This window comes from Vanellus vanellus, assembly GCF_965231255.1.
Source record: "Vanellus vanellus genome assembly, chromosome: 4".
Lineage (NCBI taxonomy): Eukaryota > Metazoa > Chordata > Aves > Charadriiformes > Charadriidae > Vanellus > Vanellus vanellus.
The window spans coordinates 44,133,454-44,148,202 of NC_138909.1; positions in this window are offsets into that span (position 1 = coordinate 44,133,454).

The following is a 14,749-nucleotide window of genomic DNA, read 5'->3' on the forward strand; positions in this document are numbered from 1 at the left end:
CTGCTTACCCTCGTGTTAAATACTGGACCTGCTCTCTTGCTTGAGCAAAAGTCATGCCTCTTGACATACGCTTCCTTGCCTGATATCAACAGGTATTGCTCACCCTGTATTGCTGCTTTAGGGTGAAGAACAGAGGGGAGGAAGTGCTGAGGGTGATGTCTGTATAGATTATCCGATGCCGGCTGGCATAAGATGCTATTAGATAGAAAGAGTGATGGGAAGATGTAGATATGCTACTGCTTTCCTGACACCCCAAGATCTCACAGAGTTTGTCTAATAGCAGGACAACCAAGTATCTGTTGGAGGTGACCTAGGCATAAGCTGTCTAGGTGGCATTGCTGTGGTGGGGAGGTTCTTTCTCCATAATAGCAGCCTTCAGAGTCGTGTCCCCTTTGCCTTGGCTGTCTTTTAAGTCTCATGAGGAAGGTTTTGTGTTCCTGACCAACACCATCTGCCTTGCCACCTGCCAGATCACATCTGAACACTGCTGCTCCTATCCGTTCCTGTGTGACCATCTTGGTTACCCAGAGATTAAAAAAAGAAACTAAAATAAGAAGTTAAGCTTATGTGCTTCAACCTTATTCCTTTTCTTGTCCTTCCAGCTATCTTCACTGGTTTCATAAGTTATGACTGTCTCCTACAAACCTTGTCTCTCCTGTATCCTCAACCAATCACAGCTGAAAACCCCACTGTTGCTCCTCAAACCCCTCTGATTTTTCTCTTTTGCTCTTGCTAACCACTGCCTGGGAGTGCTGTGGGTCCTGCATTGTCCCAGATTCTCAGGCTGACCTTCCAGCTCAGGCTTGTTCATCCTAACCAGGACTTTTGGGCTGTACCTACCCCCGGGAATGGAAATGGCTGTGCTGCAGGCTTACACTTTTAGGGTGTCTAACTTGAAATTTCTTCAAAGAGAACCCAAGAGTATTTTTGTCTGTTCTTGATTTCAGTTAATCACTGAAAACTGGGAACAAAGAAAACTTCGTGCTTCTCTGATTTAGTTACAGGGGTGCAGCAGGGAGGGACAGTTTTGGGGGAGAGCCCCAGCCCTGTGTATACATGGTCTTTTGGAGGCAGATATGGGGATGTTTTGCCTGTATTCCTCCTGGCCAGCTGCACGCCAGCACGGGACTGGAAGCTGTGTAACGAGGGTAAAAGCAGTTTTCTGAGCTAACGATCTGCTGGGATCAGAGCTGCCTGCAGGCATCTGGCAGGGCTGATTCGCACCTTGCTTGCAACAGCCTCTGCAGAAATACTCCAGGGTGCATACCCAGAGGAAAGCTCCATGAAAGACACTGTTGTGCTTTTTCTTTTTTTTTTTTTTTTTTTTTTTTCTGATGTTCAGTCTGACAGCTTTATTTCTGGCTTGTTTGACTGTTCTGCTGTTGCCTGCTCTCCTCCTGTGCTCCTACTGCTTTCTGCCAGTGAAGACTGCACAGAAGGCATCAGGCTCAGCATCCTAAAAACAGAAAGGTGACAAAGTAGGTGATGCAATACCATCTTCTTTTTACTGTCCCTTTTATTTTCTGCTGTTGAATTGAGGGGGAGGGGGAGAAAAGCAAAGGAAGTTTACTACATGGCTACCTACCATGAGACCTGATAAATCTGCCAGACAATTTATTTGATCTTTGAACCCTGGGGTCCCTTGGAGACAGGCTTGGAGGCCTGCAAAAGCAATCAGAAAGAATATAAAAACCTAATGAGGCCTGGACTTGATCCCCTTCTCCAGGTGAAATTTACAGCAGCTGGCAGAGAATCAGAGCAGTTTAAAAATTATAAAATGTGTGTGTATAGATAGTGTATGAGAATGCACGGAGTCGCTCGGGCGTTCTGCTGTAAGCACTATCCTTTGTGCTTGTGGCATTTCATTTTAACAGTGGCCCCTGTCTGGATTTCACAATATCCTGCTGCAAAGGATTTGCTTAAAGAAAAAACCCAGAGTGTTTCTTAGATTTAGCATCTTGCTCCAGGCTTGGCTTTGTGAGAGAGAATTACTCTGTCCTCTAGGCAGAAGGAGAGATGTTAAAATGTCCCTATCTGACTTTGGAGCACAAGTCCCTTTAACTGTGTTTTGCTCCCAAGTACTTTTGGGGAGGATTGAGAAAATTTCCCTTGTTCCCTGTGCCAATGCAATGATATGGCTTCAGGAAAATTAGAGTGGCCAGAGTTGAGTCTATCAGAAATTTTCCCTCTGTGGCAGTAGTTGCTGGACTGCGTGTTGCTGGTGCAGTGTTGCTCCTCTGCTGGAACTCCACAGCCTGAGGTGGGGCTGACAGTTGTGTGGCATATCAGGGGATAATTAGATTAATGCAACTGCGTGCCACAGCTTTTCTGCACGCTCTGCTCATGGACGCATCCTCTGCTTTTTGAGTAGGGGCATGAGAGAGATTCCTATAGCTCCCAGCGCATGAAAACTTGTAGTTTTGATGTTTCCCTGTGGGTCCAAATGGGAGCATACAGGTATCTGGAAGAGAGATCTGGTGTGGCTTATGTCCTTAGAAGTCCCTTATAGTCTTAGGAAAACTCCTGAGTCAAAAGTAGTCTGAATGCTCAGGGGAGCTATCATATCTGTTTGCCCTATTTTTGTTCTTCTCTTGGTATCCCTTTATGGATGATGTTGAAAACAGGTGCTTGTCTAGATGCACCAGTGGCCTGATGCAGTACGTCCCATCTTATCTTACAGTCATGTCCTGTGTGCACTGCCTTGAGGTCACTGCCGATGGCAGCAAGATGTTACCTTGCCTTGGTGTTACCAACTGATGGCCAAGGCATGGGTATGTCATTACTCAGGAGATGGCTTTTGGCTCCTGGGATCTCAGAAAGCAGAGCCTGTGCTGAGCTCAGCTTTGCAGCTAGGAGATGGACAGCTAGCAAAGGTTTGCAAAAGTCTTGCTAGGAATGCGCAAAGTGGTTTGCTTCTGCTTTATGCCCTTGTCCCTGCACAACCTCTGCCTGCTGTCCTCTTCTGGGACTGGTACATCCAAAAACTCCGTTTCTGACTTTGTCAGTCTTTGACTGGAGCTTGGGGCTTCTTCCTTTTTCCTTCTCAGTTAGGCTAACCACTAGGTGCTCCGGTCTGGGGCAGAGCAATAAGGAGGTGAGAATAGGAGGTTGTTCAGGTGCCAGCATGTCTCTTGGTCCTAAGCACTGTGTCCCACTGGAAATGGCTGTATGACAAGTCACCTAACTAATGAAGTGATGGCTGGAACTAAATTTCCAGTGACACTTAACTCTAACTGTGGGAGATCATTTACCTTTTCCTTCCTTGCATTTTCATAAAGAACAGTACTTCTTGTTCTATTTTTAACTTTCTGACACACTTCTACTCTTTTTTACTAATCAAAGTGTAGGAAACTTGCAGATCTGGGCTGCAACCTGTGGCTGATGTGGTAGGCATTTGAGATTACCTTTTTTTCCTGAAAGATCTGTTTGTCAGGAAGTGGTAAGCTGGTTTAAACAACCTCCGATTTCTTTTGCTTTTGTGAAAGTCCTAGCATTACTCAGATCTTGAATGGAAAGGGTTCCCCCGGTTCATGGGAAATCAGATGGACAGGACAATACCTGAACATAATGGAATAGCCAACAGCCCCGTGGCGCTTGAGAACTTTCAGCCAGCTCCTGGGACAACTGTGGTCAGGCCCTGCTCCCGATCAAGTGGAGAAAGACTCCAGAGTTTCCACCTTCGTCTCCAGCCCCTGGATAACCAGATGTGTGGGTCACTCCCTGGCTTTCATGTCAAAGCTCCACTGGTGAACAGGGTCACATGTGAAACACATAAATTAATAGGATGGAGCTGGCTTTGTGCTCAGCTCCTGTAAGTATGGAAGGATAGGTCAGTCCAATCAGAGATGATGGCATGTAAGTTATGGTGACCTTCGGATAAGATAGGACATGCATCTGTGTTTCCTCCCACACCTAGCTATGCCTGCCAGAGGTGGTAGCAGCACCAGATGCTCACAGGTTCTTTTTTCTAGGGTGGAGGTTAAAGCACCCACAACCTTGCTTGCAAAATGGCTCATGAGGACAATTAAAGGTTTGCTTTAGACAGAGAAGTGATATGTAAGCTCAGATCTACACTCACTGACAGGTTAATTTTGGCTGCCTGCTTGACAGGGGTTAGGGAGCGCTTGTGTGGCACCTTCTGCTGTCATGCCTGTGGCAGAAACTCTAAGCAACCTCATCACAAGCTGCCTCCCAGCTGGACCTGAGCAGGTCTTCTCAGTCACAACTTTGTTTTTCACTGAAAAATGCAGAGTGGGTTCAAAGGAAGCATTTTTGGAATTTGTGTTGATTTTGGACAAACTGTTCTGATGGAAACATCCAATTCTTTAAATAACGGTGGGGTGAAAAAATTTAAATGGCTCATTTCAGTCTTTTTAACCAAAAACTTTCAACTTTGTATTTGAAGTAAAGTTTTCTTTCAAAATTTATGTTCATTTTTATTTTTAATAAAAGCTTTTAATAAGCTCAAGCAGGAAACAAGGCATTTCATTTTGAGTCTGGTGATGGGCTGTGTTCGACCCTTCATTGACACTTTTATGGCTCTTTGGTTTGCTGAAAATTTTTAAATATTTCTGTTTTGGTCTGACTTGAAGCAAATATTTTTTCCAGTTTCTCAGATCTGCTTGCGAACTGAGAAATCAGAGATCTGCAGAAAATAACAACACCGGCTGGCTCTGCTCAACGCCAGCAGGATCATGACAAAACCAAAGGCTGTTCTTGCCTAGTGTTGGCACTTACTGCTCTGCAGTGAGACAGCAATTCTTCCGGCATGACAGAAGACAGGGTCTGATCGAGCACCCGAAAAGGTCAGTTGACTCACTGTCTTGAGCTGGGCTTTGCCCTAAGAGGGGAGCTCCAAACATGTGCTCTTTGGTAGATTATTAATGTTGTAACTGGATTGGGGTCCAGTCCCTCAACTCTGAGTCAAATTAAAAAATTTCCACAGTCCAGGAGCATTTGGGTTTTGCACATGTTTGAGGAATGGCTTAATCCCACCTCTTCAGAATTATAAATTGAGCATGCAGCAGGAAAACTGGATTCTGTTTCTGGTGGACATGGGCATGAGAACTCACCAGAATCGGAGTCATTTGGCCATCTTGCAAGATGGTGTTTAAGACTTTTGCTTTATTAAGCACCCCAGGGCCTTCAAACCAGTCTGGTTTGCTCTCCTAAAGTCCGTGGGAGCTGTTGCTTGCATGGACTACTTTAACCTTGAGTGGGTACCCCAATTCCCTTCCATCCTCTGGTGCTTCTCCAAGCCTGTATGGAAAACACGCAACGGGTTTGTACTGCAGTAATCCTTCAGCCACCTCACCCAGAGGTGGCCACAGGATGCAGTAGCTCCCTCCTATCCCTCGTTGTGCCCACAAATGCTGGGGTGTAAATATGCAAGTGGGGAAAGGTGTGAGTGCTCAGGTCCCATCCTGCCAGTGAGCTGAGATGAGGCCAGTGCACACGTGTCTGCTCTGGAGCTGTGAATTGTTGCCAGATCAAGCGGTTCAGATGCAATTTGTGAGAATGAGGTAGATTTGAGCAAGCAGTGAGCTTCGGTTGTCTTAAAATTATTGTATAGTAAAAAGAAGGAAGGAGAGATGTTGGAGGCAGGTCTGAACAGACACCGGGCTGGAAATCAGCTAAGACGAAAATGTGTTTTGTTTTGTTTTGTTTTTTTTTTTTAAAAAAAGACGTCTCACAAACCCTCACAGCCAAGTTTTCTATGGAAACTGTAAAAACTCCAAGGAGTCCCCGAGCAACAATTGCTCTGTCTGCTGTTGCATTTCAGAAACATGCCTTGGAAAGTCTACTGTCTCCTAATAGCTCACTGGCTACTAAATGTAAATGGCCAAGATTTATTTGGGGTGAGGGACATGAAAGGGAGTCAAGTTTATAGTCTCTCTTTGCATTTTGGTTTGTAACAACCCCAGGCTCATGCAAACGAAACTGCCTGCGGAGGCTGTCTTACTCTGGATAAATTTGCAAAGCCAGAAGCACAGCAGGAAAGGGCAGCATTTTGTTCTCTAGATACCATTTACCAGCGCTCCCAAGTGTTCATCTGTCTGCTGTTACAGCTCTCGGTGCTGTCGTGTTTGAGTGTCTCTCAAACACTAATTAAAGGAATGAATCCTCCAGCCACTGTGCTGAGCCGTCAGCTACGGTACATGAATGCCGGTTTGACCCGAGGGATGCTTATGCTGTTCGTTAAGCTCCTGATTGGATCCAAGCTTCAGCCCTTGCTTGGAAATGATCTGAACTACTGAGACTCCTGCCTTCCCCTGATGGCTTCTTGGAGTGTGCTTGCAAGTCCTTCAGGAGCTGGATGCTACCATTGCTTGAGTTTTCCCGTAAATGTAATTTGGACTGCAAAGCATGTGGAAATTCCCAGAACTAGCAGCAGCGATTTAGGTTTTTCAGGTTGCCTTTGCGCTGGAGGAGGGAAGGTGTGCTCCTGTACTTACGTACAGAGGGCTGGGGTCCCTTCTTGTTCTTTAGCTCTTCTAGGATGTCTTCACTGAGGCACAGTGACAGCAAGTCAGGAAGCTTAGTGGAGCTGTAGCCTCCAACCCAAGCGATTGATCAATGTGAACATGCTTTTGGTCCATGAGCCAGATGGGTTAAGGTCCTCACAGTTGAATAGGACTGACAGATAAGCAGGTCTCAGAAGGAAATCATATGTCTGCTATGGCCTCACCGTTGACTCCTGAGAGGTGGAAAGACCTGTTGACATCTCCCTACACTAATGCAACTTGTAGGAGGGAAAAACACTGATAGACACCTCTTTAAAAAAAGAAAAAGAAAAAAAAAAAGAAAAAAAGCAGGGGGCAAATTGTCATCTGGAGTTTCCCCTCTCTGGTGGTCATTAAACCAAATACCTGGACCTCTCCTTACTGGTTGCAGAGAGAAAGAGGGGTGATGGAGTTTTGAAAGATAACTGGTTTGATTTAAAGCTCCAAGCAAGAAAAAGCCCAGGTTGTCTCGAGGTTGACTGTTTCAGCAGTTAATTCCCCACCTTGTCAGAAAACTTCCATTTCATTTCAGTCCTGAATTTGCCTCCTTTTGGCTTCTGACTCTTGGATTTCATTATGTAGTCATCAGCTGACTGACTAAAGAGCTGTCTGCTATCAAAAATCTCTTCCCTATGCAGGTACTTGTGGGCTGCGATCAAGCCACCTCTTAACCTTCTCCTGGATAAGCTATTAGCTTGAGATACTTATGGCAGGTTTCCCAGACCTCAAACCGTACTTATAGCTCTTTCCTGAACCATTTCCAATTTTCCTTTTTTTTTCCGCCTGATGTCCTTTCTAAAATGTGGACACCAGAACGTGACGGTCTCTCCACTCAGGCTTCATAAATACCATATATAAAGGAGATGCCATCTTCTTTCTCCTCACTTGTGTGTACACCCAAGGGCTGACTGTGGGTCCCATCTCATCATCTGTGACCTCAAGCATGTCTTGGGATTTCAAACTCTCTGGGAATGTACTTGCTGAATGTGACCTACTTTCCTTGTTCCTGGAATTGCAGCCCTGTAAGAAGAGAAAGCTGGCCCATGGTTGGGGCAGACAATTAGGGCTTGATGTGACCCAGGTTCAGCTCCCTGCCTGCCAGAGGCGTCCTGGAGAAAGCCCAGCTGATCCCTCTGGGGTCTGAACACTGAGGTATTCACTTGGGTTCAGCATGCGTGTTTCTGATTTAGGGCAGCCATGAACCTCTTGAGGTGCCTTCAAGCCCAATTAGTATTCATCCCGTATACTCCCTTGTTTGTTGGCTGTGTGAAGGGGTGACTCAAAATCACATGTACACAACAGAGTTGCCGGTGAGAAGGAAATGGGATCTGCTGCCTTAGCCACAGGTACTGGATATTAAGTGGTGGTAGACATTCTTTTGTACAGTTTAGGCGGAAAATGCCAGGAGAATAATGGAATATATTTTTTCACTCCCTTTTGTGTCATCTTTAACAGCAATTATTTCATATTTTCTTTTACACCGTGATAAAAAATATTAAGTAACATTAGATCAAGAGCAGATTCCTTTTTGAAATCACAGCAGAAGCATGTGCATATGGCTTAATCGCTTCCCGATTGCAATTATGGTGGGGGAGAGCTCACTTAACCGGTAGTGTTGTTTGTTTTCAATCAGAATGACATGCATGCAAAAGTGCTTTTCAGGCAAAATTTTAATGTTAGTGCTGTTGGCTTTCAGTCTTCTTTGCGGTTCTATAAAAATTAGCGTGTATACACATAAAATGTTATCTAATAGGCAATAGTTGATATTATATGTAATTAATATGATATATTTCTGCAGTCTTGACAAGACTTGTGGTCCAGAAATCTGTTAAATATTATGATTTATACTATGCAGTACGCTGTTCTCCCCTGCTCTTACAGAGGGGCTAGGGAATAGTAGGAGAATGGGAAAAAGCTATTGTTTAGCAATTGCTGTCTAGGGGGCAGTTGAGGGAATTGTAAATTATTATAATTACATATTTAAATGTTTTCAAGGCTGCCTAAAACCACAGCTTCAGAAGAATAGAGCTGGGTAATAATTCTGGTGAGAGTTAAATCTATCCGGAAAAATACTGTTTTGGAACTCAGTAGAATTATTTCAGGTGGAAGTGAGAGATAGGAGGAAAAAAAATATAAATTAAAGCTCTATATTTTGCACGGGCGAGTGGCTTTCTAAGATTAAAAAAATAAAAAGGAAAAAAAAAAAACAAAAGGAAATGTAGCGATAGGACAAGGGGTAACGGTTTTAAACTAAATGAGGGTAGATTTAGATTAGATATTGGGAAGAAATTTTTTACTGTGAGGGTGGTGAGACACTGGAACAGGTTGCCCAGAGAAGTTGTGGATGCCCCGTCCCTTGAAGTGTTCAAGGCCAGGTTGGATGGGGCTTTGAGCAATCTGGTCTAGTGGAAGATGTACCTGCTGGTGGCAGGGGAATTGGAATTAGATGATCTTTAAGGTTCCTTCCAAATCTAACCATTCCATGATTCTGTGAAAATAACTTGTGAAGACCGCAGTAGCTTGGGCCAGCCTGAGACAACCGTACATTTAGACAACAAAGTGAAATTGTATTGCTGGCAGTGTCTGGCAGAGTGAAGTGAATATACATTTCTGGCTGGGAAGATGTCATAACAGTTTCTACAGAAAACTTTCTGAGGTTGTAGCTGATACTCACAGGCTTTTTCCTCCCTGCTGGCTGTGTACTCACGGTACACCTGCATATACCTATGAGTATACATATATTCCCATCAGCCGGTCCAGATCTCATTGTAGGATGGAAACAGTGTGATGTCCTTTGCTCTCTTATTACTAAATACATATTACATTAGTCTCATCCAAGACCCCATCCCTTCAGCCTGCTGCCCCATGTGAATGGGGACGTGCTACAAAACCAGGAAAGCTTCAACTAAGTCAAAGTACTGGGAAGTTGGGGAAATGGGTCACACTTTTGGACTTGTTGTCCCCCATTAACTGCTCTGACTGCTGGCTTGTTGAATGACCTTGGGGCACATGTTTTACCTCCTTACCTTGTTCCAACCATGCGAGGAGAAGGGAGCTGGGTTGTTGTTTGGAGAAACCAGACATTGCGTCGAGTCCTTGGCCTCCTGGGGAGGGTTTGGCATCTTCAGGAAATGTTTGTCACCTTGAAGCTGCCTTGGCCTAAACCAGGGTGAATACTTCAGTAAATTTGACTTGCTATGTTTACTTCTGCACAACATGTGCCCAGAAACACGTGGGCTAACTGGAGAGAGTTAAGAGAAGCAGTGATAACCAAAGAGCTGGTGAGACTCTTTTTAAGAAGAAAGATTTAAAAGTACAACATCCTGTGCCGGCTCATCTGTTCTGGGACCTGTGATTAATGTTAGCTGAAAAGGAGGTCCCAGCTAAAGCTGGGACATGATAGTAGTTTAACAATAGTGAAGATGTCAACACTGTGGAGGGTAATGTATTCCTTAGTGTGGTTTAATGAGGTTTTAACAATGAGGTAATAGGATGAGATGAAGATGATCATTTAGGCCATCAGGAAAATCTGTTTGGCTTGGAATTGTCCTGGGGGGAGGGGGGAGCGGGTGGTGGGGTGTGTGTGTAAGCCACATTGGCTGCAGTTTTTAATACTAAAAATGGGCAATATAATTAGGGGCAGGAATCCACATTAGCTGAGAGATGGAAAGGGCGAACCAATAGGTGTGTTTGGTCTCTGATTATTTTTTTTTAAACCAGGAAGTTACTGCAAACAATTGGTGGAAATCCTATTCTGTGGCTTTCCAAACCAGGCCACTGGAAATTCTTTTCTTCCCCCTCCCCCCCTTTTCCAGGTGCAAGTGTTTGATATAATTATAATAAAAAGCATGCACATTTTTGGGTGATGAGTGCAATCAAAAATCTAAACTTTGATTTCAGCACCATCCACTGGAGGGGAAAAAAAGCCACAACAGCTGTCATCTCAGCTCCTCCTACATTCCAGATGAAAGCATCTCTTTACTCTTGGTGGGGAAGTATTCACAACAGAAACGACCCTAATTCTTTCCTGAAAGGCCAATGATGCGAAGGTCAGAGAGATAGCTTTATGGGGTAGGAGGATTTGATCCAGTAAGTGGTTACGCACCCATACATTTTGCATCCCTTTTCTTTTGGTAATGTCTTTGTGTAATCGGACAGGTGCATCGTATTTTGAACATATTTTTTCCATTATCTGCTGGGGTAGCTTCAACTTATCACTGAGATTCATAGGAACTGGATGGCTTTTGCAAAGGAGTTTCTGGATGGAACACATTAACTGCAGACTGGGGTTACTGCCAGTGGCCTCCCCGTGAACTTGTAATCCTGGCCTTTGAGTAACAACTGTGAAAAATCAATGACGATCACTTCCATTTTTCTTGCCGCCGCTGCTGGCTTCTAAGACCCATTTTTCTCTTTCCTTTTTCCCTTTTTGTTTTCTTAGCAGCAAGGGAAGAAACAAGGCTCAGGATTTAAGCAGTGAACAGTCCTTGAAAAGATACACAGCTGGGGTTCCCCTTAGGAGGCTTTTTTTACATCACGCTAAGCTGAAGAAGACTCTCTAAGCAAATACCGCTACGTGATATTCAGGGTGAGTTCATTCGGCACCCAGTGACAGTTTGCAAGACCAAATTGGGAATAACCTGGTATGATCTAGATGGTAAGTTGATGGAATTGGTCTAGATTTATGGCTCCCGAAGGGTGAGTTGAATTTGGGCTGGTTAGTTGAATTTTTGTCCACGTTGGCTCTCGATACATCACTGTACCATGCAGTTCCAGGAGTGGCTTCTTTAGTGTGTCTCCTCTGTCTCTCCCTCCTCTCTCCTGCAGAACTCAGTGTGGGTCCCATGGCTCTTTCACTTCTTCCTTCCAGATGAGGTACCTGCTCCTGTACCACCTTTTGCAGCTTATGCTCCAACATGAATAAAAGTCCTGTTTGCTGTGGCAGCTGGCATTAACAACGGTCAGTGATCCTACAACCCTGAAAGTCCATCCTGCTTCATAGACTTCTGAGGCAAAAGTTGCACGCTCAGCAGATGCGGAAAATGAGTGTGAGCTGAAATCTTTGTTCTGAAGCAGCTCAACACTGGGTAAGCCCTGATATGATTTTAGATCCAGACTTAAAAGGCATACTGAACATGGGACACCTAGAAAGCAGCTAATGGAGGGAGGACCTGGAAAATTTTTAACCCCCCTTTGTCCATAGAAAAAAAGCATGTTTAAAATAATCCTGGGTTTTTTTAGTAAGAAGGAAGTACCTGTTCTTGGAGACTGCTGGCAGTGTCAGAAATAGCTCAGTAGACCTTTGATGGAACTACTCTTGGATGGTGCTTTGATCCTTGAAGTTTCTACAACCTGGAATGCAAGAAAGGTATCTTTCTCCCACTACTTCATGATCTCTTCCCTTCTTTGCCAAATTCCAAGCAAAATTGTTGATGTATTTCAGCCCTTAAAGATGATTGAGGGACTGGCACATAGATTATAGACCCATAAAATGAGATCATCCCATGAACATTTTCTGTGGTTCAGAAAAGTTCAATTAACTTTCCTTGCTCAGTGTTCCCCCTTCCTCCCTCCCCCATCCTGTTTTGTGGCTTCTTTGGTGTTTCCTGGCTCCAGTTGAGATCAAAAGCAGAAGAGCAGGGTATCGTAAGGATGGCTATTTTAGCAGAACCACTGGGCCTGCGGAAAGCAGAATGGGAAAAACGGGCTTGGTTTGGTTTTGTAAATATCAGTCAATCCTTTCCCCCACAAAATCAAAACCAGGGATGTTTTGGAGTAAATGATCCTTATACTGAACTGTTGTTTGGGGAAGGTCCAGAAATGCAAAAAAGCTATATTGCTCATTGATGAACTTGTACTAAATTGGGGAAGGTTGTCTTAATCTGTTCCAGACTAACTTAAGTAACATACTCACAGGATAGGATTCAGCTCTCTTAGTTCTAGAGGTATTGAGAAATCTGTGGGGTCCTGACCTAATTAAAATGTGTAATCTTGAAATAAAACAGTGAAGATTTTCAAGCAGGGATGTGGTGCGGGCCCCATTAATGGCAAAAGTCATTTTGCTCTCAATATGTAATTGGAAGACCATCACTGCAAGGACAACCTGGAAGATGATGATGTTCTGGGCAATGGCAAAGAAAAAGAACATTTCAACTTCCCTTTGGCCTTTGAGCTTTGTGTTGGACATGCAACACTGCTTCAGCTGAAATGATGAGAATGCTAATGACAAGGGTTTGGCAGGTAGAAGCAGGCAAGGAGCTCTTTCTGCAGGGAAGTGTTGCTGGGGCTGATGTCTTCTCTGGATTTATACATACTCAGAAATGCTCTAACAGACAAACTTTCTTCTCAGAAAATGCAATTCTATCTTAAATACTGTACGAAATTGATTTCTCTAAGTACTTATATCAGAAAAGTTGGAGTCAACTTTTTCAATGAAGTGTTGCCTTTTTTTCTTATATATGTATTACTTTTGATTTTTGTTAGATATTGTGTCAAATGATAGCAATATAACTGTCTTTTTACCTTTTGTATCCTAGAGATACTGTGGAGAAGCACATCTGACCTGATGTTTCCTTTCTTTTTGTCAGAATACCTCATTATCTTTAAAAACTATTCTTATTCATGCAGAGATGACAGTTGGTCTTGCTGATGGGTTCCATCTTTCCTACTTGACCTAAATTAAATATTTGTGAGTTGTCTAGTCTAAACAAGTTATATTCTGGGATTTCCATGATGATCTGGAGGATATAGGAAAGACAAGGTTTGCCAGGGGAGAGGTAGTAATATTTGTTAGATGTATTGAGATAAATGTTGCATGGGCTGCCCTCATCACTGGAGACAGAGCTGTACTTCTGAGAGACATTTTTCTCAAATAACTTGCACATCCAGCTCGGGATGGGATGAGTAACCCTTGGGATATATTACTCCCATGCTCCTGACAGAGGGAGCTCAAGCTGTGAGTTTAGATTAAATGACTGACATGGAAGTTGGAAATCAGGTGAGGTGAATATCACAGAATAAATAAAAAGCATCTTTTTTAACAAAATGTGGCATACAAGAGAGAGCGAGCTTTTTTTTTCCCACTGACTGCCCCACCTTCCTCATAGGGTGGAAGGGTTTCTGCTTTCTATGTTGAGAGATGGTTTCCTCAATCCTGTTCCCCATCCCAGGGTTGGCTGTTTTTCAAGGTCTATTAAGCATCTGCAATTCTCAGGAGAAGCTGCTGACCAGCCTGTCGCATATGCTGGGGCAGAGGTGATGCTATAGGGATGGGAGCATGAGGTAGCTTCCTCACACTCGAACTATGTTTGTTCATACTGAGCAGTGAGCTATTTCCCCCTCTCGACACCTTTTTTTTTTTTTTTTTTTTAACTTTCTTAGTCCATCTTTCCCTCCCTTCTTTGGGTTATTCAGCATCTTGGGCTGGGCTGGGAAGTGTTGCAAGTGAGTCCAGCCTTGGCTGCTGTCAGCAGAAACTGCTCACAGTTTCTTGAGTCAGCAATGTCTGCTCCAGTTGAGTGAAATGTCTTCGGCTCCAGCATTTCCTCCCTCCTGGATTCTCACTTACTGTGTCACTTGCTGGGCCAGGTGGCAGTAAAAGCCATTGCCAGGGTGGGGCTGTCCCTGGAGGAAAAGGTGGGTAGGAGGACTTGGAAAGTCATGAATGTGAAGTCAATGAGCCAAAACTAATAACATTTCCAGGGTTGCAAGTGCTGTGACCTGAGATCCCAACTCCATCTTCGTCACACACTCCTTGGAGATCATGATCACTGAGTTTTCCCATCACAGGAGAATGAAGGTTGTAGACTAGTCCCAGGCTCCGCTGCATGTCCTCTCTGTACTGGAGGTCCAAAGCGAATGCTGCAAATAGCAATATAGGGCCAGCGCAGGTTAATTTGTAAGTTAATAATATTGATGTAGAATGGCTTTTGAGATTTAGACTCTTTCCAGAACTCTTCAAACAGGCAATTAAAAACTCTGCAAAATTTAGCATCTCCGTCAAGTCTTGATATTCTTTTCACTTATATCCAGCATCTAGGTCATTCTTTGGATCTCTCTCTATATTCTTGCCCTTTGCAACATGTGGGAATTAGTTCCACTGTCTGACAATGCTTCAAGTAAGCCTGTGTGTGGAGGGGACCTTTATCTTCAGTTTTGGTTCAGTTTTTGTTTAAACGCTGAGAGCTAAACTGACCAGCAACCTGCCATCTGCTTTCTCTAAATAGAAGAAGAGAGCAGAGTCCTTG